Source organism: Strix uralensis, chromosome Z, assembly GCF_047716275.1.
Source record: "Strix uralensis isolate ZFMK-TIS-50842 chromosome Z, bStrUra1, whole genome shotgun sequence".
NCBI classification, from domain to species: Eukaryota; Metazoa; Chordata; class Aves; order Strigiformes; family Strigidae; genus Strix; species Strix uralensis.
The window spans coordinates 48740141-48758374 of NC_134012.1; the positions used below are offsets into that span (position 1 = coordinate 48740141).

At 51.1% G+C, this 18234-nt stretch overlaps 1 pseudogene; it reads left to right on the forward strand.

Moving 5' to 3' along the window:
- Positions 1–18234, forward strand: part of LOC141938256 (hydrocephalus-inducing protein homolog) — a 141128-nt pseudogene that overhangs the window by 104911 nt on the left and 17983 nt on the right.

Genomic DNA, 18234 nt, shown 5'->3' on the forward strand with positions numbered 1-18234 from the left:
TCTGTAAGTATTATGCTTGGCAGTGGTACAAATCAAAACAGTAATCCTTTGGGGCAGGGACTATTACAATTGTAGGCAACACATGACTCACAAGGGCTTTTTGTGGATAGTGGGGTGTAGCATTACGGACGTTTGAGAGCAGAATAAATGGGATGCAGCATAAAAAGAAAAGGGGGCTGTTGAGGAGCCCAGTGGATGTAACTTGATGGCAGTAATACGGTCTGTGGCTGGGTGGGTAGCAAATGCAGTGCGTTTTCGAGACGCCCTGCTGGCCCCCGCTGGGTGACGGCTGACTCCTCCGTGCAGGTGGTGAAGGAGCGGCTGCTGTGCCACGCCGTCGTGGGGAGCAAGGCAGGGAAGGCACCGATAATGCAAGTGGATGTCACGTGCGAGTTCATTGCTCCCGTCCTGCAAATGTCCTCCAGAGAAATCACTTTCCGGGTGGAGAAGGTAAGTCTCTGGGTTTCATCCTGGCATTGAAGAGCATGGCTGATGACTGAAAGCCTGGTGCGGGGGTGTGCTTGTGTTCAAAGGAGGAAGTTAAATGGCTTCTCCAAGTCTGTGGGACTTTGACTATTGAGCTGAGCTGGACCAAGATTTTGCCATTAACACTGAGATCAATATTTTGCTCCTCTGGGATTGGGAGCAGTCCCACCAGCTGTATTCTGCCTTGCTGTATTCTGCCTTCATGATATGGAGACAGAATTGAACTGCTGAGCCAAGGGCACAGGGCGAGATGTGTGGGACCCACGAGAACAGCGTGGGCTTTGCACAGCCACCTCGTGTGCTGGGGCTGCGGGTGGGCGAGCAGACTGCTGCAGCTGAGCGATGCTAAACCCCCTCCTCACCCGTCCTGAGGTGCTTCGTAAAGTAAGTGAGGATGTTTTTGGAGATAGGACTGGTTTGTAACTTCACCCAAGTAAAACTCTGCCGAGGGGGATCGTGGCTACTTCTAGAGAGACACCAGTTCCTGTACTCAGTGTGAAGGGAGGTTTTTGGGGATCCTCCAAGGCACAGTGATGTCTGAACACCGATCCTGTAGGGAAGCTGAGAAGAACTGAGACTCCTGTCAGCTCCTCAGGCTGATGAGAAAAACCTGTCATCTCTTGTCTCTCTTTGCCTTCTCTGCTGTTGGTATGGATGCTAGCTCTTTGCAATTCCCCAAGCTTCACCTTCTTCAAAGGACCCGCAGACATCCTTCAGCTGCAGTGATGATAACACCAGCGCAAAGCAGATGCCCTTTAGTCTCTGGATCCTGACTGCTGCATCACCTTTCCCTCTCCCGCAAGGTGTCTGAAAAAGAGAAGATATTTCATTATTTAGTTTCTGTGTTTTCAGGTCTCTCCTCTGGTTCCCAGGCTTCCAGAGAAGCACAAAACCCTGTGAGCAGGCAGTTCGGGTTTAATTAGAAGCTTTTCAGCTATCCCTGATGTCTGCCTGTGGTCTGCTTGATGCCATGTGCTCTGATTTATCGAGTGTTATGACACTGTTTGATATCGATACATCCAGAACCAGTTTCCCAAACACTGTCTAGTTGATATAAACCATGCAGGAAGCCCAGAGCAATGCATAAACAGGAAAAAATAGCTTAGGTGGAGCCAAACTTTGAGGCTACAGACAGCTTGTCACTGGAGCAGGGGCAGCAGGACACCCGTTGTAGCCCGACTGTTGAGGTTTCTAGCTGGCTGTATGTGCCTGTAGATGTTCAAAGCTAACCTTAGGCTGCTGCAGGCTCTCCACTATGGGCCAAATCCTGCTCGCTTTTCTCCTCTGACCAGCATCACTGCTTTTATGAGGCTACTAGAGCTGATAAGGTTGTAAGAAATTACTGTATGTGAGTGAAAATCATCTTGTGCCATTCTTCTCGAGAGAGGATACAAAACTGGAGACAAGTGGTCTGGGTTCACTTTCTGCTATTGATCTTGTTCATGCAGCTGCCTCCTCTCGGGCTCCTATTCCCTCCTCTGTATGCAAGAGTGTTTCCCTGTCCCTGGGGGATGCTGTGGTTTCTAAACATGAAAGGCATCTGATATACTTAGAGAAAAACCACCTAGAAGGGTAGAAACTAATAAAAATAGTAAATAGAGGTGTATGCCCTTTGGGGTTGAAAAACTTCACATTGTTTCTTTCCCTTGTGTCCTGTTTCTGTAGCACCCCAGTGATGTCCTAACTCTGCAGTACCAGCCTCTTTCTTTGAAAAACACATCCTCCCTGCCACTCAGCATTGTCCTGGCCTTAGAGCAGCCCTTCTTAATCTGCGGTACAGACCAGCAGCCCCTCTCTGCAGACGTTCAGGTGAGCAGCCGTGGGCCTTCCTGATGGTGGGGTTTGAAGAGGGGGGAGTGTGGTGGTACGTTTCTGTTGGGAGGTCCTCTAGTAGAGAAGTTTATTCTTTAGACTCAGTGGTAGACTGGCCTGAACTAAATCAGATTTGAAACGAGCTGCTGAAGGAAACGAACTATCATCTGAACTGGGGAAATACATCCTGGCTCTAAGACGTGAGGAGAGGGGAGCAGGCAGCTAGGTCTGGGCAAGCCGTGTAGTAAAGGTGTCTCTTGGAAGCCATCGAGCTCTCCAGCAGCCATTCTCAGATAACCTCAAGAGCAGCTTGCTTTCTTCAAGGGCAGCCCTGCTTTCAGGAAGGCTGAGGAAGCTCCTCCAGCTGCTGCCTGGCCCCTGCCCTGTTGTTGGTGGAAGGTGTTGGACATGGGCTCTGCTAAACACTTGTCGTAGACAGGGCCACCACTTCTGTGCTGTGCCAGTGACTAGTCCCTGCAAGGGTGAGGCTGCAGTGCCATGCTGCTTGTGCTGTGAGGCTAAAGGAGTTCCTCCAGAGTTGGGGCAAAAGGCCCTGGTGTGCCAGAGTGCTGATTTAGTTGTGTATTTAGCACATAGCTTCTGTGGGTCCCGAATTCAGCAGAAGAATATTTATTTTCCTCGTGTATTGATGCAGAGCACAGTGAGATGAGCCTGAGATAGTCTCAGACAAGAGCGTGGTGGGGCTTGCAGTCAGGCGCACACTGTGAAGGGAACGCAGGATGAACTGAGAAGCCTACGCTGGGGTCACACATTGAACATTTACACGTTTCATGCTGCCGGACCTTGGGACTTCATCACACTGATGATTAATACTCTTCATTTCCTTGCAGCCCGTGAAGCTGGAGATAGGGGAGGAACTTCATCTCTCCATCAGATTTAACCCTGCTTATGAAGAGGATTTGTGTACCCAGGTAGTAGAGAAGGTTCTGAAGATACGATTTCTTGAGCATCCTCATGAGGAGCGGGTCACGGTTTGGGGAGAAGTCTACTTTCCGAATCTCCATAACCAGCCCACGGCCCTGGACTTTGGCTGCATCTTGAACAACACTGAAGGTGTGCGTTACATCGAGATGACCAACTGCAGCCCGCTTCTTGTCCAGTACCACTGGGCGTTCCTGATGGACAGCCACGTGAGCCAGATGAGGTATGTGCCCCTTTGCTCTCTCCTTGCAGCTCTTCTCCTTCCTCGTGTCCTGTTTGTGCTTTGCAAAGACCAAGGCTGTTTGCCTGTGATCTGACAAATTGCTTTCAACTTTCCCTGTGGGAGTAACACCTACCAGCCGTGGTCGGGCTTAGGTTCTCAGGGAATAAGTGATCTCCACCAGTTTGATGCTGGGAAGGAGACAACGTTCTCCAGCCAAGCTGGGGCTGTGAGATGCTACCAACACTTTTTGCATTGTCCATAGCCTAGAGTCCTACTTTATTTCTGGAGCTGCAAACCTATACTTAGGCACTGGGACAAGCCGATATATGATTTTTCTTTCCTGCCAACCCTATGTGTTGTCATTTTACGCTAAGAACCTACACAGGCACTGCCACCAGAACGATGTGCTGCTGCCCCAGTCTCTTGCTGCTGCTTTGCTGTAGCCCCCATACTGGTTCCCCTGGGAAGGAAGGCTGGTATTGGAAAGCTGCTTTCTCAGACCTTTGTGGCCTGAGGCAAACACCACACTGGTGAAGTGAATTTTCATCTGTTAAACTGCTCATCACATTCCCCAAACAGCTGTTTAGTGTTTTACAGGGAAACGGCAGGTTCTGCTGCAGCTTTGGGTCCAGCTGTAGGTGTTGGTGGGAGCACTTGTCTGAACGTCTGTGGGAAATGGGGCCATCCAGCACTGGGCTGTGGTTTCCAAGCCCAAGAAGAATCTTTCAGTCGTGCTGGAGCACATTTATAAACACATTTCCAGCAGTTCCTCCTGCTGTGGCCTCTCTGCATAGCACAAAAGTCTAGTCTGGGCAGTTTTAATTACAGTAGCAAATGGTTTTTCCATAATGCCCTAGGAAACTGAGCAAAGTTAACCATTGTGCATTGAAGTGCTGCCATTACAAATAATAGAGATGATCAATAAACAGGTTTGTTTAGAGAATTGGGATCTGGCTCAGAGGACATAACCTACTGGGAACTGGAGATTAGCTATGGCTATGAGGAGAGCTTGGCGGAGAAGACCTGGGCACTGGGCTAGCCTGTTCACAGCCGGATCTTACCGAGTAACAACCAGTCTTTAGTGTGGCCCTTCTTGATGCACGGCACCTTCAAGAAGAGACCCTAACATGCAGAGGAAAGCCCGCAAAAGCAGGTGGAGGGAGGTGGGCAGGGAAGGAGGAGCAGAGCTGTAAGCTCTGCTTGGAGGCCTCGTCATCTCCTGGTAAATTAGATTAGGGTTTAATTGCAAGCTAGAGGGAAAATCTAATTTTGATGATAGAACAATGCATATATTTTATAATAACAGAGAAGTAAGCATGTTACAGCAAAGCCTGTGTGGAATTAATTTCTTCTGGGGCCACTGTCTATCTTTACTCTTTCCTTTTTTTAGAACCAATTTAGGTTTTTGGAAATGTGAATTCTGAATCAGTTTTCAGCTTTTAATTACCCTGTCTCCACCTAAACTGGCTTAGGATCCGAGCCTGCAGGTGCTTGTTCTTCCAGGGGATGCTGAGTCACCCAACTCTGCTGAGTCGGTAGCAGTTGAGGGTCCTGAGCATCTGGCAGGATAGCAGCCTCTGCTCCAAAGGGTTTGGCATAGCCCCTTCACTGGCTCGTTAGCACTGGGGGCATTGTGGCAGCTCCCTTTTCTGCTCTGTATGTTAATTAAGCAGAAATGTACTTTCTGTGGGTCCCTCAGCAGACACCATGTGATTCTCCGTGGCAGAGCTGGAAATGAAGATGGTCTCCAAGCTATTAACACCTCAAGTTGCTCATTAAGAGCCTGGCAGAAGGGCAGCATGTCAGATATTATTTCTGGTCCACATTAAGCACTGTTAGTATTCTAAATTATCAGATCAAACTCACCCAGTCTGACATCGAGGGAATCAAACATCAGGACTCATGAAGGTGAGATCAATAGAGTTTAACCATCCATCCATCTGACCTTGCTGGAGCCGATCATCAGAGACTCCCACCATCAATCAGACACACACGTTTATTTTGGCCAGGAGAGAAAAATGTTGTTCCTCTGCCTGGACAAGACTGCGTGCTTAGATCTTTTTTTCTTCTAATTGTTCAACCTATTTTTCCTACTTACCCTTTAATCACTGCTGCTGCTTTGAGCAGAGCAATCATATAAGTAACACAGTCCAAGCATTGCTGTGTGGTTGGACGTGCCCAACTCACGCCAACCCAGGTCCCTTCTCTGGCGCTGCTGAGCCATAAATCTCTCACGGTTACTCTTCTTCTAGACCTCTATGTGGTTAGAGACAGACTGAGAATACATTCTCCTCACCCTTTGGGCCTTTGATAGCTCAAAGCTGAGTTAAGCCTTTGCACCAAGATGTTTTCTGCAGCGTTGGAATGGGTCACCAGAGTCACCCAGCAGGAGACAGTAGGTCTGGAGTCAAATTTGGACATTTTATCATATTTCTTACCTTAAAGGTTTCTTCCTGAAACACTGATTTGTCCCCCTTTCCAAGGGCAGTATCCAGCTCCTCAGCTCTGTTTGGCTTTCCCATCAAAAGGAAGACATTAAATCCCAAAGGATATACAAGGATTTTTTTTTGAGACCTGTGACAAAGGCTGCCAAAGGCTCATCCCCAAACTTCGCTGTTCTCTAGAGTTTTCATCCTCTGTTAAGGACCTGTGCCTTGTCATTTACTTTGAGCATTGCTCCTCCTGCATCACCTCTTTGTCCCCTTCACGCGAGACACGTTTCCTCCCTGGGACAGAGCTGACACACACCAATCAGTCCGTGTGCCAGGATGGATCAGCAGGGAGCTCTGCACCTCTGTGGCACATGTCAGACCCCCTCTGCGTATTGATCTGGCGTGTCTGGAGAGTGGGAACTTCGTAGCTACAAATCCAGCATAATGAATTGCCAGTAGATTCTTTGGGGAAAGGGTTTGTTGAGCTAAACATGTAGAAAATGACTCTTTCCTTTCCATCCAGGATTTTCTCAGCCAATGTGTTTTGAACCAACCAGGAGCCTTTCTCCTCCCAAGTGGGTCTTCCTACAGCATTAGTAACTTCTCATTCCTCCGCCCTCTCTCCTTCCATGTCCCCTGGCAGGTTGCAGTGCAGGGACCTTGCGAGCCAGATCCCAGCCTTGTTACTGACCAGAAAACCCCAACTCTCTGTTATATTTGATGGGGTTTCTGCTTTGTTGTTTTTGTAACAAGGAAGAAATGGAAAATGCAGGCAGTGAAAAACAGTGCAAGGCAAAAATCTGACAGCAGTCCTCTGTCAGCCACCAGAGGGGAGAGGTAGCAACAGCAGCAGCGAGCATGTACATCCGAAATGCACCCATCCACCGTGCCCCTGGTGCTGGGGAGTCTCAGATGGGTGACAGTAGACCATACCCCCTCCTCATCCCCCAGTGCCATCAGCTCCTCAGGGCAGTACGTTTTGGGCTTTGGTAGCCCCATGGGTGCTGCTTTTCCTGCTTAAATCCCGTGGGTAAGTTAGAAAAGGGCTGAGTCGTGATGGAAACGTGCTGCTGAATGCGGCCTTCAGCTCCATGTGGTTTGGCAGCAGCAGAGAAGTGTTTTGCTTGGTGTAAGGGAAAAGTGGCCTCTTATTTCTCAGAGATGGAGTGTCTTGGAGCAAGGACTGGTGCCAGGCAGGCTTCACCTCTGGGGTGGCAGCTGATGGAGAGGCTCTGTGCTTGTGGAGAGACACTGGGGAGCTGGAGCAAGGGAGACCTGGAAATTTGCTGCCTGTTGCACCCAGAGAGAATGGAAGGTAAATAAAATGATTGCCAGGGAGGGGTTTGGAGCCAGACGTAAGCGAGCATATGCTGTTACCAAGTCTATCTTAGAGACATAAACCTGCATACCAGGTGTGGTACAGTGATGCTTTATCGGGACAAAGGTTGGGGGGCTGATGATTTTCTATTTGCAACATGTCTGTAAGCTTCTTTTTTCTCTGCTGTCACCATGCACCCTCCATCTCTGTGCCTTTTCCAGCACGGTGCTGCTCTTTTCCCAGCTCACGTGCTGGCGAGTCAGCCAGCCTGCCCCAGGCCTGGGCATGGCACCTTCTGGTAGTGCTCCTGGGAGCCTGACTGCAGGTTTGAGACAGCTTCTGCTGCCCCAGGGCTTCTGACTGCCCATTACGCTGTCGCACACCTGGAGGACTTTCACCTGGGCCATTGTGGTGGAGGCTGGAGCCCAGAACAGCTGCGTGAGAATTGCTTTAACTATTACTCTTGGGTTTTCTGAGGCTCAGCCTCCTCCTTTGCACAGGGTGACAGACCCTGAGAGCTGTCCTTCGCCTCGGGGACTGGGGAGCAGCCCCAGGCTGTTGGAGGAGCAGATTGAGCGTAGGGAGGGCGAAGGAGAAAACATTGGTTGGGTGAAAAGCGCTGCACGTCCTACCCAAGGTGCTGTCGGGCAGCTGACTGTCTCAGGACAAAGTGTGGGAGGTGTCCCAGTGTCACCCACGCCCCGAGCAGGCTGTGGTGGGATGGGGGTTGCCTTCTGGTTTTGTAGCCGGTCAGCAAACGCTGTCTGGAAGGTGACGACGTCTTGCTCTGTCAGCGATGTTCAGCTAGCAAACCTGGGGAGCAGCTGACTTCTGTCTTTGCTTTCTGGACATCTTCATTACCCGGGGCACGCAGCAGGAACCCAAGGTACGTTTGCACTGCAAACAGCATCCTTCTCCCTATAAATGATGTTACGCCTCTGCGGCCTGGATGACTCGTCCTTCAATTCCCTCTGGGCAGGAGGCTGCTGCTCAAGGCCGGTCTCTGCAGAGCTTCAATGTTTATGAAACAAAATGTTGATTTTTTTTTTTTTAATTTTTCTGTTGTTCATGGGAACGGCTTGCTGTCATAGCCTGGCTGAGGTAGAGCGAGAGCATCGATTCAGGGACTGCTGCTGTTGCTTCCCTGTCATCCCTCTGGTAGAGCACTGAGTAGTGAAGCCACCAGATGAAATCTGGGGGGCAGGATGGGCTATTTATAGTCCTTTATTTGCTGACCTGCTGTCACTGCATGTGGCAATGAGGAGTACGGTGACAAAATTTTCTAGACCTTGTTTCTTGTAATTTCGCCAGCTGTTTCTCACCCTTCACTCTTTTCCTGCTTCCAGCAAGCTATGCATCAAACAGCTTTCCTTAAGGGAAAATCCCTCTGAGCCCACTGGCATCGTTCTGCCCAAGAGTGCCGTCTCTAGTATCATTGTGCTCTTTCCTGGTGCATCCCTGTCTTCAGAGGGTAGGTGAGAAATCTTTAAACTCTTAGAAAAAGAGGCTCAAGCCAAATTTGAATCCAGGTGCCAAATCTTCACATCTTTTTGGGTGTAAATCTGCACAGGGGATTTTTGTGCTGATTCCTTCTAGTCCAAGGTGCTGCCTAGTGCAGAGGTGATGGAGAGCCCAGCTTCCCTGCTGGTCCCATCATCAGCCCTGAGCTGGCTGCTGCCGAGACAGGGATGGGCAGCAAAAACCCTTCCAGAGAACAGGGATTTTGTCCTGCGTGAGGCTGGACACTCACAAGACAGTGAAACTGGTGCTCATCCTTGTGTACAGCCACTCTTTCCCCTCGAGAGGCTGATATTGGGATGGTGGATGGGCAGGATGGGTTTTGGGTGGGTTTCAGATCTCTTGCTGCTGACTGGCTGGTTTAAGGCAGATGAGGAGAATACCGGTCAGGGAGATCATTTCCCAAAACATCATCGTGTATTTCTTTTTCAGAAAGAGTGGGATCTGCCTGGCATGTGCCAGTGCTCTGTTTTCCTCTTGTATCACCAAGGACACAGGAAACTGTCCCGGCGTGGAGCAGAAGCAATGCTTGCTGTTCCTCTAAAAGCCAGAGCCAGTGTTTTGGTCCCACAATGGTTTCTTTGCCAATGTTTTCTTTGGCCACAGCCACCAGCTCCATGTGCTCTTAGGTGAGGAGCCACTCCATGCTGTGATAGACTCTGTAAAATGAGCCTGTTATAAAAAAATCATCTCTTATCCACCTGGTCCATCTCTTCATCCCTGAAAACAGCCACAGTGGGAAGACCTGCTGTTACTACTGCCCTTGTAGCTGCGCAGGAGCATTGATTCATAGAATATCTCAAGTTGAAAGGGACCCATAAGGATCATCAAGTCCAACTCCGTGGTCCTCGCAGGACCACATAGAATGAAATCATATGACTAAGAGCATTGTCCAGGTGATCCTTGAACTCTGACAGATTGCCACGCTGCTTGCAGAAGCAGGTGGTTTGTCTTTGCCAACTCAGAGAACAAGTAGCAGTTGGGTTAAGGCAGTATGGACCCCATGTTCACACAGGCCAGGTGAGGACTTTGGGATGTCAGGGATGTATCACCATAAATCTGTGTCTCCTGACTTGGAGATGGAGGCAGCCAGGGGCAAGGAGAGGGGAAACCTTCAGCTCTCTACAGCACAGCAGCCTGGGGAGGACTTCAGGTCCCAGGGAGATTTAATGGGGCTCTGCAAAGAGCGGGGCAGCCCAAAGAGGTGCCCACCCCAGAGTTAATGGTGTAGGCTGGTGCGAGAAGGATTGGTTTATTTCCCACCGTCCGCTTCCTGTAGCAGGAGGCAGGAGTCCCGGGGGTTTGGGCACCCCAAGGGTCCTTCTGGGCCAGCTGGCATGTCATGCATTTTGAGAGTGCCTAACTCAATTAATGCCGCCTTTTCAGCTGCTCCGCCCTTGGGAGAGTCATCTTTCTCCTCTGTGTGAAACCCTTCCAACTGTGAGCTTGCTTTGCTTGCTTCCTCTTTGGTGGTACCTGTCACCTCTCCCTCACCCACTTGCCTCCATCACCCCACAGCTGTCCCCAGCTGTCCCCGGTGTCACCTGGACCAGGCCAATCCTGTCTGCTCGTCCCTTGCCCCGGCCCCAGGAGCTCAGTGGGGCCATTGGACTGTGAGCACGTTTCCTGGGAGTATTTCTGCCTTGCTCTTGGTAAAGCAGGGGGTAATTAAGTTGTGCTATGGGAGTGACCTTTAATAATAACCCAGCAGTGATGTTAACTCGCCATGCACAGCCTTAAATCTGTGATTTCTGCTGGTGCCACAAACCCTGCTCCTCTGGACAGGAGGTGGATGGCGGTGCTGGTGTACTCAGGGGGTGGAGCTTCAGTGTCTGTCTGAGTGATCTGGGGATGCGACCCTCGGAAGTATATGAAACTGGAGCTTGTTTTGGTTTGTTTCTCCTTCTGCGTTAGTTATCGTTGCTGCTTTACCTTCTCCTGTCTTTCCCTGTGGTGACCCGCTGCAGAGCCCCATTGGGAGGGTGCGCTGTGGCATCGCTGCCTACCCCGGGCATGCTGGGCAGCCTGCACCAGTGCGGGCTGGTGGAGACACCTCCTGGGGTTCAGCAGATGCTGTCAAGATGAGCAGGGACGTTTCCTTCTAGGTGAGGACTTCAGGACATGCACCGTCATTGCATCTCCCTCCTTTTCCTCGCTCTGCTCTTGGCACCGTGCAGGGACAGTGATGCGAGGTGGTGGGCAGAGGGGCCGTGGTTGGCTTTTCCTGTGGTGCAGCTGTGAGCCCCTGTGCTCTGGAGGTTGCTTGGTCAGGGGTTGCAAGGTCTTTGCGTGCTGCCGCGGGGTGCAACGAGGCACCCAGAGCGCATGGCTGCCTGGGCAGAGCCCAGGTACCTGCTGGTCCTCAACCCCCAGGATGCCCCAGCTCAGGCTTGAGCTGCTTTCTGGCTTCCTTTAGGGTGAAACTGGCCTGCCAAGCCCACCCAGCCTGGCCCCTACCACCTCAGACTGTCCTGTTCACCCCTTTTACAAACTTGTTGAGATCCAGCTTCGGCCTCCTGCAGCCTTTCCCTAAGGAGAGGAGATTGAGAACCTCTCTCTTCCCAGGGCCAGGAGCCTCCTGCTTGCCTTTCTAATCACCCAGGAGCATCCTGCTGCTCTCAGCTGGTTATGCTCAAGCACTTCTTCTGCTCCCCCCTGTTTCCTAGTATTCTTCACCCTTGCAGACACACCCTTTGTGTTTCCAAGCTCTAGCGCTTGTCCCCCTGAAAGCATCCTGAAATGGTGAGTGTCCAGATCCCTGCCACAAAGACGGCTGGAGCACATCTCTCCTCCTTTGCTATCAGTCACGGGAGTCAATACAGTCGTCTGTTGGCAGAGATGATTTTTGAAGCATCTGGTACAATTGTAATTGGTACGGATTACTTTAAATAGCATCTGCAAAATACTGCTGTCAGGGCTTGTTTAATTTTGAACAAAGACTGTAATTGTATTTATTGTTAGAGCCACTGATTTGATCGGAGGGACCTCTGGGCAGAGTCGGATTGAGAAGCATTTTTCTATCTGATAGAGAATCAGGAGCTCACCTGATGCTTATAAATCACCTGGCTGATGTGCAAAGCACAAGGAAGGGGAGGACTTACTGGGTCATGCTTTGCCATCTGTAAAAGCAATGCAAGTCAGAATAACTCCGGTAAAGTCAGTGGAGACTTCGTCCAGGGCTGTGACCTGTCAAGAGAGGGAAGTACTGCTGCCAAAGGATGATCTCCACAAAGAGCCACTGTGCCTGCGATGCCAGTGGTGGCTGGCCCTGGTCCAGCTTCAGCTGAACCAAAGTGCCTGAGGAGCTTTAGTGCCTGTCCCCTGCAAAACTGGACCAGCCACATCCCGTGGAAGTACTCTGGGAGAGGCACGAGCCCTGTCAGATGGAGCCTGAGGGGCCTCAGACCCTCCTCTGACTCTTCTCATCGAAAGTGATGGGATGGTCAAGGTCTGTGGGCTTCAGCAGGAGCCGAGGAGTCTTGTGCACCCAAAAATCAAATCCTGTGGCTCCTGCTTAAAGGTGCTGGCGAGCTTTGGTTGCTGCCCCAGGAACATGAGACACTTCACTTCCGCTGCATCCATTCCCACACAATTTCTGTTTTCAAACAAGAAATCAAAATTCTCCCTCATCTCTCAAAACTGACATTTTTTTGACTTGGATAAGTAAGTGGCTGTTGAAATTGTGTATGAACTTCGAGTTAATTAATACTTGGTCACAGTGGGACCGCTCGCTGCATTTAGATGAATGCCAAATCCAGCTTAATCCCTTCCAGCATGTGCAAGACAGGAGTTGGAGGTGTCGGATCTCACCGCAGCAATGTTGCTTCTCTTCTCTGTCTCTCTGCTGCCTGGTCTGAATTTCAGTGGGTGGTTCAGTAAATACACAAACCTTAGCTCAGCAGGGGAATTTATCCAAGCAAAGAAATAGGCTTCAGGGCCATTTGGATGAAATGCTGTTCAATAGTCACTCTTGATGAGGGCAAACCCTCACCACTGCCTTCCTCAGCTGCTGGCCAGTTGGCCCAGCTCAAGCCCAGTGTTCCCACACCGTGCGCTGGAAAGGCTTTTGGTTTGCACCTGTATTATATTATTTTGTTTTCAGCAGCAAACACTCTTGAGCTGTCTGTAGCTGGCTCCAAAGTGCCTTTTTAATATGCATCTGATGGCCAGAAGGAGAAATAAAAGTGCACTGTAGGGGCCTGTAGCCTGTTCAGGTGCCTCACGGGCATGCGGTCTCTGGTGCTTTTCCCTGTGATGACCTGAGAAGAGCTCGTGCTTTGCTGGGAGGCTTATTTTCACCCAGTGCCATGGCTAGTGGGGGCACCAGTGGGTGGTCCTTGGGGACCTGGGCAAGGATGCTCCACACGTGGGTGCCATGCACTAGGAAGCAGTCTCAGCACCGTTAAAACTCTGGCATTTAATGTGAAGGGGTGGTGGCTTCTGGCTCATGTCCTTGGTGCTGGCCGGGGCTGTGGGGAGCTGGGGCACTCCTCTTGCAGCGCTGCAGGGTTGGGGGGACGGTCCTCATGTTGCTGGCTCTCGCACAGCCTCAGCCAGCCAGGTCACATCATCCTGTGTGAATCTTCACATGTAGTTTGCAGAAGTGGTGGGATTTCTAGCTCCTGTATTTTGGGAGGTGGGTGTGGGAAGCTGTGAGAAGCTGTGGCCCTAGCAGGCTCAGAAACCAAGAGACAGGCTGAGATACTTTTAACAGGAGGTTGGGGAGAGTGGGTGACACAAGGTTGTCCTGGCCTTAGCAGGAAGGACTCCTCTCCCCCTGGTGTCAATCCTCCCATACTCCCATTAAATCCCCACTGTTAATTCCTGGATGCATTTTGTCTCACCTGAGGGGTGGCCAGGTTGGGTGAGATGGACATGGAGGGCTTAACCCCTTGCTTTCAGCCCCTCCAGCTCCAGGATGACCTGCTTATGTCAGGAGACTCCATCTCTCAGCTCCATGGTGCTGGTGGAGGCACATCCACAGCCCTTCAGCCCCTCTGGTTTGGGATGGGTCCTCTCTGCAGGTGGAGGAGCTGCTCTCTGCTCCTTGCCTACCTCCCTGCATTCACAGCCTTGGCCAGAAGGTGCTGGAGGGCAAGAGCTGCCTAAAGCTTGGGCTGATGCTGAGCATCTTGTTATCTTCCCCTTTCTTCTCCTTTTTGAAGACAACCCCCTTTTCTTCAGCACCAGGAAGATTTCTTGTTCCAGGGATCAGCTTTCTATTGACACCTTGGGTTCCTCTCTCCCTTCCTTTTCATGTTACATTTCTTGTTGTTCATTCTGATTTCCCTCACTGGAAAAAGTCCCTTACCATGCTTTGTGCTTCTCCACAGCAGGGCTCACTAATCACATCATCTCCCAGCACCAGGTCCCAGAGGCTTCTGCTTTAGAGAGAAAAATATTGTTGTCTAGGCACCACGATCCCATGAAGTTGCCTCAAGCCATTCTATAAAGCTAAGGGTAATTTCATAAGTGATTGTGGATTTTGCATCTTGGGGGTTTACCTCTCCTCAGGAGCTGTTCTTAACCTACAGTATTTATCACAAGCAGCTCTGAGAGCTGCGCTTTCATTTCCTGGCTAGGATGGGTCACAGCTAGCAGTTTTGGGACCATCACCATGACAATGGTCAGACCCATGCGCTGAACTGGTGCATGGACTGGTGTGTAGCTGGAGAGCTTCGAGGTGTTCCTGGCCCTGGATGTGTCTGCCCCTGCGCTGCGGGCATCTCCCTATCACCAGGGACAGGCAGCGTTCAGCTGCAGGCTGCCCGGAGGCACCGTTGTTGCAGATGAGCTGGATTTATTTTATCCTGAGGCAGATGCCCAAGGTAGCAGCTGCTGGAGGTGTTGAGCAGGTGGGTCACCCCTCAGGGCACCCCAATACTTGTTAAGGTGCCTCGGCTGAGAGGAGCGAAGGTTGCACTGGTGGGACTGGAGATGGGCGATGCTCTGCAGGGGCAAGCGCATGCCTTCGTCCCCTCCAGTCCTGCTTTGCTCTTCCACGTGGACGGTGCTGAGGTCGCCTTTGGTGTCCCCCATGTGGTCCCAGTAGCAGGCAGAGGGGGGGCTGGGGAGGAGTGACAGCGCTGCTGCTCATCGGTCCCTGCTTGGGGCAGCTCGCCTGGGCAGAGCCTTGTTCTTGCATGTGGTTGCAGGAAGGACAAGTCAGGTGGGATCTCTTGGGGGTTGTGAGGCACAGAGCCTCTAATCCAGAAATGGAAACCAGCCTTAAATGATGAGCTGCAAAGCTAGAGACAAATACTCATTTGGGAGCACGTCGTTAAAGGCACTGAGTTCCCAGCTGGGAAGGAAGCACCCACATTGCTGTAAAAGATGGGCCTCGTTTGCCCTCGGGAACACTTGCAGATAGGTGTGGTGACAGGCAGGCATGGTTCCAGTGTGTCCTCCATGGGGCATCAGAAGGGTGAACAGAGTTACTGTGAGCACCTGCTGCAATTTGAAACAGGGAATGTAGTCTGAGTCACTGGGAATGTTTGAAAATGTTAAACCGAACACTCTTTACTGACACGTGTTGGTCCAACTATCAACTCAGTCCTGTCAGTAAGATGAGCTGTTGAACTGCTTTGCTGAATCATTTGCCAAATTGGTCCTCAAATGGTTTGCGTTTAGAAGCTGCTGGGCAGGTGATCATGCCGTTGGTAAGTGCCACATCGGTTATAGCCTTGTTTCAGCAGAGCTGCTGCCCTTTTAGCGCGAGGTGCGGTTGGAGCCGTTGTTTCACAGCCAGGGAATACCGGCAGCACAGCAGGAGCTGAACCTTGTCATCGGCATTTGCTGTGTATTGATTAAAAATGACCAAAGCTTCCTTTCCCGGAGCACCAATCGCTGCTGCTTCGGTGCTCCTCAGGGATCAATGGGCTGTTCAGTTGTGAGTCTCTGCCTGGAGTTGCTCAGCGTGTCTTTCCACGCTGCCCCGTGTGTGTGGGGGTGTCCCGTACCGGGCTCCATGGGTGCCCCCGCACGGTGCTGGGCTCTGTCGGGGTTAGGGCACAGCAGGCTCCGGGCTTATCCCTGCTCCTGCCGTACGGCACTTGGAGAAAGCCTCGGGCATTGCTGCTTGCTTGTGCTGACCTGCAGCTGCGGGTGGGTGACAGGGGAAATATTCCGGATTAGCACCTGGTAGAGCTGCAGAAGTTCTTGCTTTGGCCCTCTGGGTGGGGGAGGCACAGTCTGCAGCTGTGGGTGCTTTCGGGAGGGCACTGGTGGGTCTGCACTGGCTTGTTGCTGTCCGGATCTGCCCCTTTGTGTCTCAGGTTCACCTTTTCGCACAGTTTGTGTATCTCTTCCTCTCCTGCTGTGCTTTTTACCTCCCTACAAGGCTTTCACCTGTGTCCTCTTCCATTTCTCCTTGCAACCAGTTGCCAGCTGCCTGCGCTGCCGCTATACCAGCGTCATCCCTAGGCAGCCCCATATGCTGACCTGCTCCATCCTGGTTTCGGAGCTGTTGGGTCAGACCCGTTACTGAGTTCACACCACCAGTGCCCAGCCAGGGGCCGCATCCTGCTGAGGAGCTGTTCGTGCAGGCTTCCCTCCCTCCCACTGCAGGTCCACAATCAAAGTTATGTTATTTTCCAGGTTCAGCCCTCCAGTACCTAAATTTTTCATCAAACCCCAACCACCAAAGGAGGAGGGAGCCTGGTCCAAGTGCTCGGTGTCTGCAGGGAGCAGCTGCAGGGATGGAGGTGTGGAGGAACCAGCCAAAGCCCTGGGAGCCGCAGGGGATCCTGCCCAAGAGCCAGCAGATGCAGATGACTCCCTGGAAGCAAAGGTAGATTTTCTTGTACACCTACTGCTTGCGTTGCCTCCCCCAGCTTGCCACCAAAAAGCCGTGCTTGTGCCCATCCCCCTTTTTGCTGCCCTGCTGTCATGTGCCCTGAGGGCGGGCTGGGCAGCAGGGCCAGTGGCTGGACACGGGGCTTCTGGGGAGGGAGAAATCGGATAGCTTTGCTTGGAGAAGCCCTCTCAGATCCTACGGACCTATGCTGAGTTTGGGGGTTTTTTGGCTTGTTTTTACACTGTAAAATGAGGCTTTTATCTGCATCATGATGTGAAGGCTTCCAGTTTCCTTCCTGTATCAAGCTGTGCCAAGTACTGTGATCTCCATGTACCACCTTCTCAACCCCAGCTGGAGCCGCCTGTTTTTATGTCTCTGCCTTCACCCGAAACCTGCAGTATTGCAGGGATGGCCACAGAGCTGTCTTTGATAAAATGAGACTTTGCAAAGTCATTGTCTCTTCCTCCTGGCATGGAAAATGGCCTTTGGTCTGCTGACCTTCCTGGTGAACCTCGGTGCTTTGGAACTCGACGTCCATGCTAGTGGGAACTGGCGCCTTGTTCTGCATTGTGTGGGACAGAGGCTGCTCCTGGGGCAATAAAAAAGGATGCAGGAAAGCATGGGAAGTTCTGAAAGCACTGGCGTTGGCATTAAGTTCAAGGAGAGGGGTTGCATCTGCTCACATCCAAATATCGGTCATTTTAACATTATAACTGCACATTTTTTCTGAATCAGGAGAAATGATACCCTGTAGACGTAAAGAATAGTGTGGCTGAATGTTTTCAGATAGAAGGGTGGAATCATCTTTATTTCCTGCTTTGTTGCCATGTATGCAGAAATAAAGCAAAGAAATTCAAGTAGATATGGCTAAGTAGGATCCAAAAGTGCCTCAAAGGATATGTCTGGATTGCAGCTTCATCTTCCGCTTGTGTCACTGTACCACATAACCTCCCTGGGGAGGTGGGAGACCATAGGCCTAGGAAATATGCGGGTTAGAATCTTTGGGAACAGGCGCTTGGCAAAGCTTTGCTAGGCTTGAAAATGTGAAGATGAGAGAAAGAGCATTGAATCTTCTGATTCTGAGCTTCATCTACCGGGGAGGTGTAGCCTCTGATTAGGTGTAAAGATGTCCCATAAATATTCTTGCAGATTCTGCTGATGTCAGGGCCCCAGCACAAAGCACTTCTTCACGTTACTGAAGAAGCAGGTATTACTACATTTCAAAAGCACTCACAAAGCCCTCGCTTATTAAATTAGGGATCAGAAGCCCAGGGATGAGGTTCCTTTTGAAAGATGGCACCTCTGAGGTCAAACACCAGCTCTCAGCTGCTGCAAGACAGAAGAACACCTCGGCTGCCTTCTTCAGGAAGGTGTTGTTCAAGAGAATGACCTGGTGGAGATCCTCAGCTCTCCAGCACTGATGGCTGCACGAGATGAAACCTAAGCACTCTCTGAAATGGAATAGTTGTGCCAAGTCCTTATTTTCCTGGTTTTGATACTTCTCACTTGCAGCTGTGTTCCTGTTTTTGTCATGAAGAACCTAACCTGTCGAGGCTTGGGGTTCTGGGCACATTCCTTGGGCAGGAGTGAGCAAAGCTGGGCTGGCACAAGGGTGCAAAATGCCCTTGAGGTCTCTGCCAGGACTGAGGGCTGAGTGCACTCAGCTTCCCCATGCAAGCTTGTGCGTAGGAAGTGCAGATGGAGCCCG